Here is a 12,500-nt window from a genome sequence, read left to right as displayed (position 1 = left end):
GTGCACTCAGCCCACGTTCTCCGTGAGATGCACTTATCCCACGTCTTCCATAAACTTACTTGCTCCCAAAGAAAGTGGGAAGTTAGTTGAAAGTAGGAGTGGAACATAACTGCTGTACGGTTAATATTACTTGGGTTAAAGGAAGATCCTAAAATGTAGGAGACTAATTCAAAGTAGAGAACAAGTCTCTTGGATATCCGAGTTTATAGGAGATAAACAAGGAATTAGTCTTCTTCCTGTTTTTTAGGCGTATTTAAAAACATTTTGCCAATTAATAAATAAATTTAATTAAGCAACTAATTAAATTTTAACCTTTTTCATTAACTAAAAATAGAAAACATAATTTTCGTAGCTTCCAGTCAATGTCTTCTTCAGACCTGTATCGTGGGGAACAGCGCACTGTCTCCATCTACAACTTTCGTCAGGACTTCAACTCTAGGAACAGTAAACTGACTTCTAAAGCAATTGCCCAACTTCTTGGATATTTGAGACATGTACAACTTCCACGAATCAAGTCATAGGCTTCATCAACGATTTAAATTAAACCGGATATATACCTACAAAACAATCTCTAAAAATATGTTTGTTTATTTAAAAAGTGAAGTCATCATCAAAACCTTAAGAGGCCAACAAATTCCCCCTTTTTGATGATGGCAAACTTTATAAACAAACTTAAGTAAAATAGAGTAAAACAAATTTCTTAGAGCATACTAGAGATTAAAGCAACTCTAAATAACTTAGCAAATCAACTCGTTACAATATAATTTATCAAGCATTCACAATAAAACAGTTTACTCCATAATATCAAATATTTTTTCAAAACTTTCAAAATTAATTAACCTAAAACTTAAATAAAATAAACTAAGTTAAACTAAAATAAACTGACATAATAACTAACATAATTAAACTAACACACATTGTTAAATAATTTCAATCAGAAACATTTTGAGAACAAATACACAAGAACAATAAATATCCTCAAAAACTTAGCAACACAGATGATCACTAAACATAGAATCAATATTAATCAACCAAGATATGTAACTGTGTATTCACTGCTCTTCTTAAGGTTGTGCATAATCTTCCCCCTTTTGTCATCAATAAAAAAGAATTGGGGTTATCAAACCTCAGCACAAACCAAATAGATTTGTTAGTGATGAAAACAAGAAACAATAATGAAAGGAAGTGCCATGAATAAAAATCAAACCTGCATATTGTTAGTGTTCACAGACCAGAAATCAAAACAAAGAAAATAGTAGCAGTTGTTCAACGTAACAACAACAATGTACCCCAGATGGTACAAAGTAAAAGGTGAAATTGTTTGTGAAATGTAACAGCCAATCAAATCTTAAAAACATAGGGAGAGGGTTCAAGGGGCAGTCTCTTCTTCGTCTACATATTCGGTCTGCACTTCTACTGTATCCAACTTTGCACCAAGACGATGCTCCATCATGGTCAGTTGATCAACAATTGAAGCGAGTGAGACACGAACTTCATCTTGAAAAGTACTGAATTGAGACTGTAGATCATTAAGCTTGGAGAAAACAGAATGTGAAGATGCTGTAGGAATAGGATCAGCACAACCAATACCAGGAGATGATGGAAATGGTGGTGGTGTAAAGTGAATAGGTGATGGAGGTGGTGATGAAGTTTGATTTGGTGGTGGAGTGGTTGGCTTGGGTGAGAGAGGTTCGTTTAAAGTAGGCTCAGGAATGGTTTCAGAAGTGATATCATCAACCGTTGCAGCCTTTCGTTTTGAAGCAAGCCTCCTACTCTTCCTTTGAATAGCTTTACCCTTCCTCCTTAATGCAATCACAACCTCTTCATCACTGGAATCATGACAGAGATCATGAGGCACTTCTTCTCCTAAAGCTTCTTCCTCTCCTTGTTCCCCCTCAATTCTTGTCCCCTCCTCCTGTTCCTCTTCTTCAGTGGGAACAGGCCCTTGTTCTTCCTTTTCTACTACTTCTTCTTTTTCTTTTTCTTTTTCTTTTTCCTCTTCTTTTTCTTTCTTTATTTTTACTTCTTTTTCAATTTCTTCTTCTTCTTCCTCCATTTCCTCCTCATCAGAACCTACATCAATTACTTCTTCTGATTCATTTATTAACACCCCTTCATCGTTTAATTGGAGATGCAAATTTTTCAGACACAGTGCACCAATTTTCATATTGGGACCCATTGGGAACTCCAGCCCATCCAATGGTACATCAAACTTTCTGAAAATCCAAGTCAACAGCCCCCCATAACCAACAAAATTTTTCTTCTCAATACAATCAGACAAATGCGATATCATCAATGACGGAAAATTTATCTTTATGTGGTTATCCATGCAATAAATTAAGGTTGCATCACGTAGACTCACCTCACTCCTCTTAGAGTTTCGGGGCAAGATGAACCTTCGTGCTACATTATAGAGTAATTTATGCATTGTAGACAAGACATTGTGATTGATTTTACCCCTTTTTTGTTCAACCCCTAAAAACTTAAAAATCGTTTTTTCATTTATTCCAGAAAAGACTATCTTAGTACCAACACTATATGTATCAAACCCAACATTCGGAATTTTGAACCATTCTGCCAACAAAGCGCTGTTAAACTCTAATTTCATGTTCCTAACCATACTAGAACACTTTCCACTGTCATTGGAGAAGTTTGAAATAAACTCTCGCATAATATTTGGGAAGATGGGATTACAACTAAACTCAGTCATCAAAACCTCCCATTCTTGAAATTTTAAAATAGTATGAAGTTGAGGAAAGTGTGTAGAGTCATACCAGTACTTATCTACCCCAAATCCGACAGACATTTCCTTTGCAATCTCTTCAGCACTGTTAGGATCAACTTGCTTCAAACGCTTGGTCGTTTTGGAGGATGATTCATTTTTTGGTGAGAATGTTTTGCGTTTTGTTCCAATATTTTCAGTAGTTTCTTGGGATGGTAATGGTACATCTTCCAGTAATGGGGATGGATGAACAATTTTTAAAGGTTTTGGCTGGGTGTTTTGGTGAGATGTAGAGGCTTTCTTTCCTGATTTTGAAGTTTTCTTGCTTGATTTTGGTGTTTTCATGTTTGAATTTTGAAAGGTTGAGGAAGAAGAAGGACGGTTTCTTGAGACGGTTTTTGAAGAAGGCGTGTGAAGTGTGAAGTACGGGAAAGGTTAATAAAGCGTTGAAGTGACGGTTACCTCAAGTCCAATCCCCTTTAATGTTCTAATCATTGCTTTTGATATGGAAGGATTTTGAAGTGATGGGATTGAAAACTGTTTCCTATTGTTTTTAATTTCAGTTGGCCGTACATTTTTAAGAAAAATGTGAAATATGAATAAATTATGAATATTAAAATAAAATATGAAAACAAGATAGAAAAAGGATGAATCATGGAAAAGAAAAATTATAAAGAAAATGACAAACATATTGCTGTGGTCTGATCAAACTAACAACATGCAAACAAGAAAATGTTCATAGTACAAACTTCATTACGTGTTTACCTGATCCATGCAATAATTGATTTTCAATCAAAATTTTGAGGTTGATTCCTGACCCTCTTTTTTTTTCATGATGCTTCATTGGAAATTTTATGCAACCAACTTTAGTGGAGCTTGATCATACCAAGTTCCAATCTCATCTTTTCATATTGTTCCCTAGGAAGTGGTTTGGTCAGAATATCTGCAACTTGTTCATTTGTGTTAACATGCCTTAATATAATATTTTTGTGTTCTACGTTATCCTTAAGAAAATGATGTCTAATATGTATATGTTTAGCACGAGAATGATGCACTGGATCTTTGGATATACATATGGCACTGGTATTATCACAATAAATAGGAATGCATTCAACTTTAATACCAAAATCTCTTAGTTGCTGTTTTATCCAAAGTATTTGGGAACAGCAAGCTGCTGCTGCCACATATTCAGCTTCGGCTGTGGATAATGCAACCGTGTTTTGTTTCTTGGAACTCCATGAAACTAAACAAGAGCCAAGAAATTGTACCATACCTGACGTGCTTTTTCTATTAACTAGATCACCTGCATAATCTGCATCACTAAAACCTTTTAAATCATAAACATCACTTTTAGGATAAAATAAGGACAAGTCGTCTGTTCCCTTCAAATATCTTAAAATTCGTTTGACTGCTGTGAGATGTGATTCTTTAGGATTTGATTGAAATCTAGCACATAAACCAACAATAAAGGAAATATCAGGTCTACTTGCAGTTAGATATAATAAAGAACCTATCATGCCTCGATACATTGTTTGATCTACGTTAGTTCCTTTTAGGTCTTCATCTAATCTAACATTTGTAGCCATGGGTGTATGGTTGGTTTTAGCATTTGTTAGACCATATTTCTTTAGAAGTTCTTTTATATATTTTTGTTGATGAATGAAGATACCATTTTCGGTTTGTTTAATTTGTAACCCAAGGAAGAAATTTAGTTCTCCCATCATGCTCATTTCAAATTCTGTGCCCATTAGGTTAGCAAATTCTTTACATAATAAATCATTAGTGGCACCAAAAATAATATCATCCACATAAATTTGAACAACCAAAATATTATAACCTTTATTCTTAAAGAACAAGGTTTTGTCGATTTTTCCTCTTACAAAGTTATTTTGAATCAAAAACTTTGAAAGTCTTTCATACCATTGCCTAGGAGCTTGCTTCAAGCCATATAGGGCTTTATCAAGCTTGTAAACATGATCAGGACAAGAGGTATTTTCAAAACCTGGGGGTTGTTCAACAAAAACTTCTTCATCAAGAAAGCCATTTAAAAAGCACATTTCACATCCATTTGATATAATTTAAAATTCATGAATGCAGCAAAAGAAATTAAAATTCTAATAGCCTCTAACCTTGCTACCGGAGCAAATGTCTCAGTATAATCAATACCTTCTTGTTGATTGTACCCTTTGACCACGAGTCTTGCTTTGTTTCTTACAATTATTCCATGCTCATCTAGCTTATTCCGAAATACCCATTTCAAACCAATTACTTTCTTGCCTTTTGGTTTGGGTTCTAAGTGCCACACTTTATTTCTTTCAAATTCATTTAATTCATCTTGCATGGCTACTATCCATTCAGAATCCTTTAGAGCTTCTTCCTGATTTTTGGGTTCAAGTGATGATAGGAACGCAAAGTGTGCACAAAAGTTTCTCAGTTGGGATCTGGTTTGTGTTCCTTTATTCATATCACTTATAATCAGATCAAGAGGATGATAACTTTGGTATTTCCAAGGTTTAGGCACAAATTCTCTGGAGGGAACAGTAGCATGTTCTGATTCAGCATCTTGATTTGCATTTTGTTCAGCTACTGGATCATCTTGGTCATCTGCGGGAACAGCTGGATTGGGAAAAGTCTGCTGGTCCTGTTGAGCTGGCAGTTCCTGGATTTGGTCAGTTTCCTCTGCCTCTTCTTGTATTGACTGTTCACCTGCTGTTCCTGGATCTTGCATTTTAACTCCTTCATCATCTTCTTCTAAATTTGCAAGACCTATTTTAATATTATTTGTTTCCTGTTCACTTGTTGAAAAGTTAGTTTCATCAAAAATTATGTGAACAGATTCCTCTTCGCACATTGTTCTCTTATTATAAACTCTGTAAGCTTTGCTATGTGATGAATAACCGAGGAATACTGCTTCATCACTTCTTTCATTAAACTTACCTATATTTCGTTTACCATTCACATGTACAAAACATTTGCATCCAAACACACGAAAATAGGAAATATTTGGTTTAACACCTTTGAGTAATTCATAGGGTGTCTTAGAAGTGATTGGTCTTATTAATACACGATTAAGAATATAACATGCAGTATTGACGGCTTCTGCCCAAAAATTTCTAGGTAGACCACTGGCAATCAACATGGTCCTAGCCATTTCTTCTAGGGTTCTATTCTTCCTTTCTACCACTCCATTTTGTTGTGGTGTTCTAGGAGCGGAAAAATTATGATTTATACCATGTTCATCACAATAATTCATGAAGTTTGAGTTTTCAAATTCTTTGCCATGATCCGATCTAATGTGAACAATTGAATTATTGGTAGATTTTTGTATTTTATTTGCAAAAGATACAAACTCATCGAAAGCTTCATCTTTGCTTGCTAAAAATAAGGTCCAAGTAAATCTACTAAAATCATCAACTATGACAAACACATATCTTTTGCCACTATGACTTTGTGTTCTCATAGGTCCACATAGATCCATATGAATTAATTCTAATGGTCTAGAGGTAGTCACCAAAAACTTTGATTTAAAGGATGACCGCACTTGTTTTCCTTTAGCACAAGGATCACAAATTTCATTTTTGAGGAATTTTATTGCTGGTAATCCTCTTACTAGGTCTTTTGATCTTAAGGTGTTAATCAATGAATAGCTAGCATGACCTAGACGCTTGTGCCAAAGAAGTGGGTCTTCTTCTATAACGCTTAAACACGTTAGACTGTTTCTGGGAACAGTGTCCAGGTCCACCACATAGGTGTTCCCTTTTCTGATTCCCTCCAGCACAGGGTCTCCTGTACTGTTCCTAGAAATTATGCATCGTTCAGAAGTAAACTTAACAGAGTTACCTTTGTCGCAAAATTGAGAAATACTTAACAAATTGTGTTTTAAATTCTCGACTAAAAATACGTTATCGATGGCATGGGAACTAGACCTTCCAACCTTTCCTTTGGCAATTATCTCACCCTTCATGTTGTCACCGAAGGTTACTGTTCCCCCATCATAGGCTTCAAGTGAGAGAAATTTAGATTTGTCACCCGTCATATGCTTGGAACACCCATTGTCGAGATACCATGAGTTGTTCCCCCTCACTTGAACCTGCAAAGCAAACTAATGGTTAGGTACAGGAACCCATTCATCCTTGGGTTCCTTGTCGACAATATTTGAATCACATTTCTTAATCCATATTCGTTCGACATAATTTTTATTTGCTTTGATATGCTGTTCCTTCTTTATACATTGATGTTTCAGGTGTCCACTTTTACCACAGAAGGAACATATTTTACTACTAGGGAGATCTACATAGACCTTTTTCTTTTTATCATTCTTCATATAGCCTAGTCCTTCTTTATTTTTGATTTTAGCATTTAGAATCCATTTGGGAATTTCATTGAATTTTCCTTTTCCTGTCAAGTTTATTTTATTTTTCAAATTTTCATTTTCAATTTCATAGGATTCTAATTTTGATTTCAACTTTTGAAATTCAGTGTTAACCATGTGAGTAGATATATTGTTTGCATCTTTACTTAATCCTAACAATCTGTTTTGATTCATTTCGATACTAAGGAAAATAAATTCTTGTTTCAATTTCTCAATTGTCTCTTTCAAAACAACATTCTGATCTAGCAAATTAAAAAATCTGCTTTGTACATCTATTCTAAATGAATTTATATAGGATACATGATCCTTGTTTGAGTTGAGGTCTTTCTCAATTTGGAGACACTTAGCTGTTTTTTCATTCAATTTTTCTTGTGTCTCTAACAACAATTTGATTAATTTATTTTTACTTAAATTAGACAGTTGTTTAGAAGATGGACTAGAAGACATTACCTCTTTTTCTTTAGACTCTTCATGAGATGCCATGAGACACAGATTTGCGGTTTCTTCCTCCACTGGAGCTTCTGTCTCAGCCTCGCTCTCCGTATCACCCCAAGCTGCGATCATTGCCTTTCTAAAATCAGTTTTGAAGTTTCCCTTCTTATATTGTCTTCCAACTTCTCTTGCTTTTCCCTTGCCCCTCTTATTTTTCCATTGAGGGCAATCCTTGATGAAGTGTTCAGTGCTCCCGCATTTGTGGCATTCAAAATTTGTCTTCAAGTTTGTAGTTCCCTTTTCTTTATTATTTCTTTGATTTCCATATCTTCTGTTCCTGAAGAATTTTTTGAATTTACGTGCCAACAAAGCTGCTTCCTCTTCACCATCTTCTGATTCTTCACTATCATCTGCTGCCAGAGCCAATCCTTTGTTTCGGGAACTGTCAGCTGTTCCCAAATGCAATTCATGAGTCATGAGGGAACCAGCCAACTCTTCCAAATTAAACTTGGTGAAATCTTTGGACTCCTGGATGGCAGTGACCTTTGCTCTCCAGCGTTCGTCTTGAGGAAGACTTCTAAGTACTTTCCTAACTTGTTCATCAACGGGAATGATTCTACCAAGAGAGACTAACTCATTCGTAATGTTTGTGAACCTAGTGAACATCTCTTGAATGTTTTCCCTCGGTTCCATGACGAATCTTTCATATTTGGACATTAGCAAGTCAATCTTGGATCTCTTTACTTCACTAGTACCTTCATGGGTAACTTCTAGCAGGTCCCAAATCTGCTTAGCGGTTTTGCAACCCATAATACGATTGTGCTCATTTGGACCAAGCCCACAGTGAAGTAACTTGATAGCAAGAACGTTCATCTCCATCTTTTGAAAATCTTCTTTTTTATATTCAGTGATTGGTTTTGGAACAGCTTCATTGTTGGAGTTGATGGTCGTCACCTCAAAGTCTCCAATTTCAATGACTCTCCAAACTTGATAATTTTCGGCTTTTATGAAGATTTCCATTCTATTTTTCCAGTAAGTATAGAATTTCCCATCGAACATGGGTGGCCTTTGTGTGGAGTACCCCTCTTCCATATGCTCGTTCATCTTAAACATCTTTCCAGGGAACAGGATACTGCTCTCAGGGTTTCCTGATTAAATGAGGAACAGGGCTCTGATACCAATTGTAGGAATGCTAATGGATGATCGAATGCAACAAGAGGGGGGGGTGAATTGTTGTGTAGTAGGTTTAAGATTTTTGCCTCTAATTTTTGCGGATTTGTTTCAAGTAAAGAACAAAACTTAAACTCAAAAACAAAAAGAAAAATAATAAAGGAGACAAAGATTTACGTGGAAACCTTCTTGGCCTAATAAGAAGGAAAAACCACGACCCCCCGGGATTTCAAAATTCTCACTATGTTAAGGCAATCTATTACAATTACACAAAACAATGTTTGCTTCACTTGAAGCTTCTCAATTCTCTAAATGCTTCACTCAAAGCTTCTCTACTTAGGCCTACTTCTCTTCTCTTCTCTTTCTCTCCTTCTCTTTCTCTTCTCTCGATTCTATTCTCTATTCCCTTAGACTTCGCATAAGTCTAATTACAACAAAACACTCAATTACCCTTTACAAGGCCAATTCTCATGAAGATTAAAATTAAGTAGTTGCTCAAGAAAAATATAATGAATTAATTGGCATTCAAAAACAGAAAATATTTTTCTTTGAATGATCTCCCTTAAATGGACACTCTCTCTTCATTTTTTCGCTTAACCGTAGCTTCCCTCTTTTATAAAGGGAACAGCCATCAGTGCACTAACAGAAAACATAATTTTCGTAGCTTCCAGTCAATGTCTTCTTCAGACCTGTATCGTGGGGAACAGCGCACTGTCTCCATCTACAACTTTCGTCAGGACTTCAACTCTAGGAACAGTAAACTGACTTCTAAAGCAATTGCCCAACTTCTTGGATATTTGATACATGTACAACTTCCACGAATCAAGTCATAGGCTTCATCAACGATTTAAATTAAACCGGATATATACCTACAAAACAATCTCTAAAAATATGTTTGTTTATTTAAAAAGTGAAGTCATCATCAAAACCTTAAGAGGCCAACAATATATATATATATATATATATATATATATATATATATATATATATATATATATATATATATATATATATATATATATATATATATATATATATATATATATATATATATATATATATATATATATATATATATATATATATATATATATATATATACAATCTAGTAATACCTTACGCAAAAATTCAGTTGAAATACGACGATCTAATTTATCCTTCATTTCATCGATAACTTGATGCATGTCAAGGAAGGCAATTCAACACTGTAGTTACACAATACACAAAACATAAGAAATTTGTTGTTCATACCAAGCTTAATATTACAACAAAAATAATATGCCTTAAACTTTAAAATTCATACTTATACAATCCACTACAATTTGCAACCAAATACAACACAATTTCAATATGCCTTAAACTTTAAAATTCATACTTATACAATCCACTACAATTTGCAACCAAATACAACACAATTTCAATATGCCTTAAACTTTAAAATTCATACTTATACATGCACAATACTATAATTCTTACTTATATCATATATCCATAAACTAGTAAAATTACCAACATTCCAAATGACATTCACATAACAAAAACAATCCATAAAAGCCCAACCCATGATTTAATCCATAACAAAAACAAACTTCGAATTACAAACTTAGATTCACATAGCAGAAACAATCTTGATATGTACCATGAATATTTAAAAACATTGTTAGGAAAGAGGATAAATTACTTACAAAACGCAAATTAGTTATATACAACAATCCAAGTTATACACTACATTCCAAGTTATACAATGCTTTAAACGCTAAAATTCATACTTATACTTCTTCATACTTATATACACAAAAACAAACTTATATACACAACATTCCAAGTTATAAACTTATACTTTGAAATTTATACTTTTAATACACAAAAACAAACTTATATAACATTCCAAGTTATAAGCTTATACTTACATAACTTATACACAATGACATTTTAAGTTATAAACGTATACTTACAATAGTAGTTATAGACAACATTTAAAATTATACACAACATTCAAGTTATAAACTTATACTTTGAAATTCATACACATAATACACAAAAACAAACCTATCTACACAACATTTCAAGTTATAAACTTATGCTTGCATAACTTATACATAATGACATTTTACACAACATTCCTCGTTATAAACTTATACGTTATAATTCATACTTATATTACAAAAAAATAAACTTAAACATAACATTCCAAGTTATACCCAACATTCAAGTTATAAACTTATACTTTAAAATTCATACTTATACACAAAAATAAACTCATACACAACATATATTTAAAGGTTGTATCTTGAATAAACCCTAAAAGCCCTCATATGTTGTATGGTTCTAAGAATAGCTTCACATAACAATCTCCAAACACCAATTTGTCAAAAGCTAAGTGAGATTCACATAACTTGCATCAAAAAACAAAGACAACAATATATACCTTAAAAAATAAAGACAACAATAAATACCATTAACATCAAAAAACCTAAGTAAGATTCACAGAACTAGCATACAAAAACTAAGCCCTAAAACACCATGAAGCTTGAAAAACTAAAAAAACAAAGAACAACAACAATTTTCGTGGATTTTGAAGAAGAAATTATACCTTAAAAAAACAAAGCCGTAAAAAAATTACATGGGTTTTGAAGAAGAAGAACAACGACAATTTTCGTGGGTTTTGATGAAGTTAAAGGTTGAAAAAGAAGAAGAGGAAGAGCAACAAATTTTCATGGGTTGAAAAAGGTTGAAGAAGATGAAGAGAAATGAGCAAATGTCGAAGTAAGGTGGGTTTTGAAAACAAACAATATATTTTCGTGGGTTTTGAATCTGCTGTATGAATGAAGACGGGATTTTATCAAAGAAAAAATAGGGTATATGATGCGGTTCTTTGAGAACCGCATCATATACCCTCTTTTTTTTTGCCAAATTTTTCTACTACTTTTATGCTGCGTTTTTATAAAACCGCAACATATGTTGTGCAGCATATAAGGTTTTTTCCACTAGTGATTTCTTATTTACCAATGATAATTTGATCATACAAGACTTTAGGGATTCCCGACACCCTAGATCTCTTCATCATATAGTTTAATCCATATTTCTTATTGCATTTGTAGTTTGATAGTTAAACAACCAACTAAACATTTTTCTCTTTGAGCAATATAATTAATCAAAATTAGCAAGTTTATTGTCCTAACTTCCTTGTGTTCGAACTGCGACTACACGTACACCATGCGCTTGCGGTTAAATTAAATGTGTACATCAACTTTTAGCTAGAACACATGTTTCAAACTTAAGAGATATAACATTGTTTTTGTAAAAAGGAAATAAATGCAGTAAATAAGCTAAAGAAGGGTGACCCAAGGTCCAATGCCACATCCAAAGGTGACGATCAGAGGGACCTTGAGTAAGCAAAGCTCGACTTTGGTGAGTCGTCTCATCCATATAGTATAAACCTCCTCATTCAGTACCATGTCCAATGACTGTACCGATCTGAGCATCATGCACAATACAACCAGAAGAAGATATAAGAATGGTACAATTAAGCTCCTTGGTCATCTGATTGATCGATAACAATTTATGAGACAAACTTAGAATTAACAAGCAATTATTTAAATGAATGGATGGTGATACATTCACAGACTCAGCACTATGAACCCGAACACACTCCCTATTTGCAGTTTGTATGTGAGCTCGGGATGTGGGTGTGTGAGTTAAAATATCATTAGCATCTAAAGTCATTGCATCAGTGGCACCACAATCAAAGATCCAAGGGGTAGAGGATTTTTGAGATAAAACATTTAGGGCCTTAGACGAATA

The sequence above is a fragment of the Amaranthus tricolor genome, chromosome 6, assembly GCF_026212465.1.
Source record: "Amaranthus tricolor cultivar Red isolate AtriRed21 chromosome 6, ASM2621246v1, whole genome shotgun sequence".
Classification (NCBI taxonomy): Eukaryota; Viridiplantae; Streptophyta; class Magnoliopsida; order Caryophyllales; family Amaranthaceae; genus Amaranthus; species Amaranthus tricolor.
The sequence above is the reverse complement of the archived record's forward strand: the minus strand, read 5'-3'. Positions refer to the sequence as shown.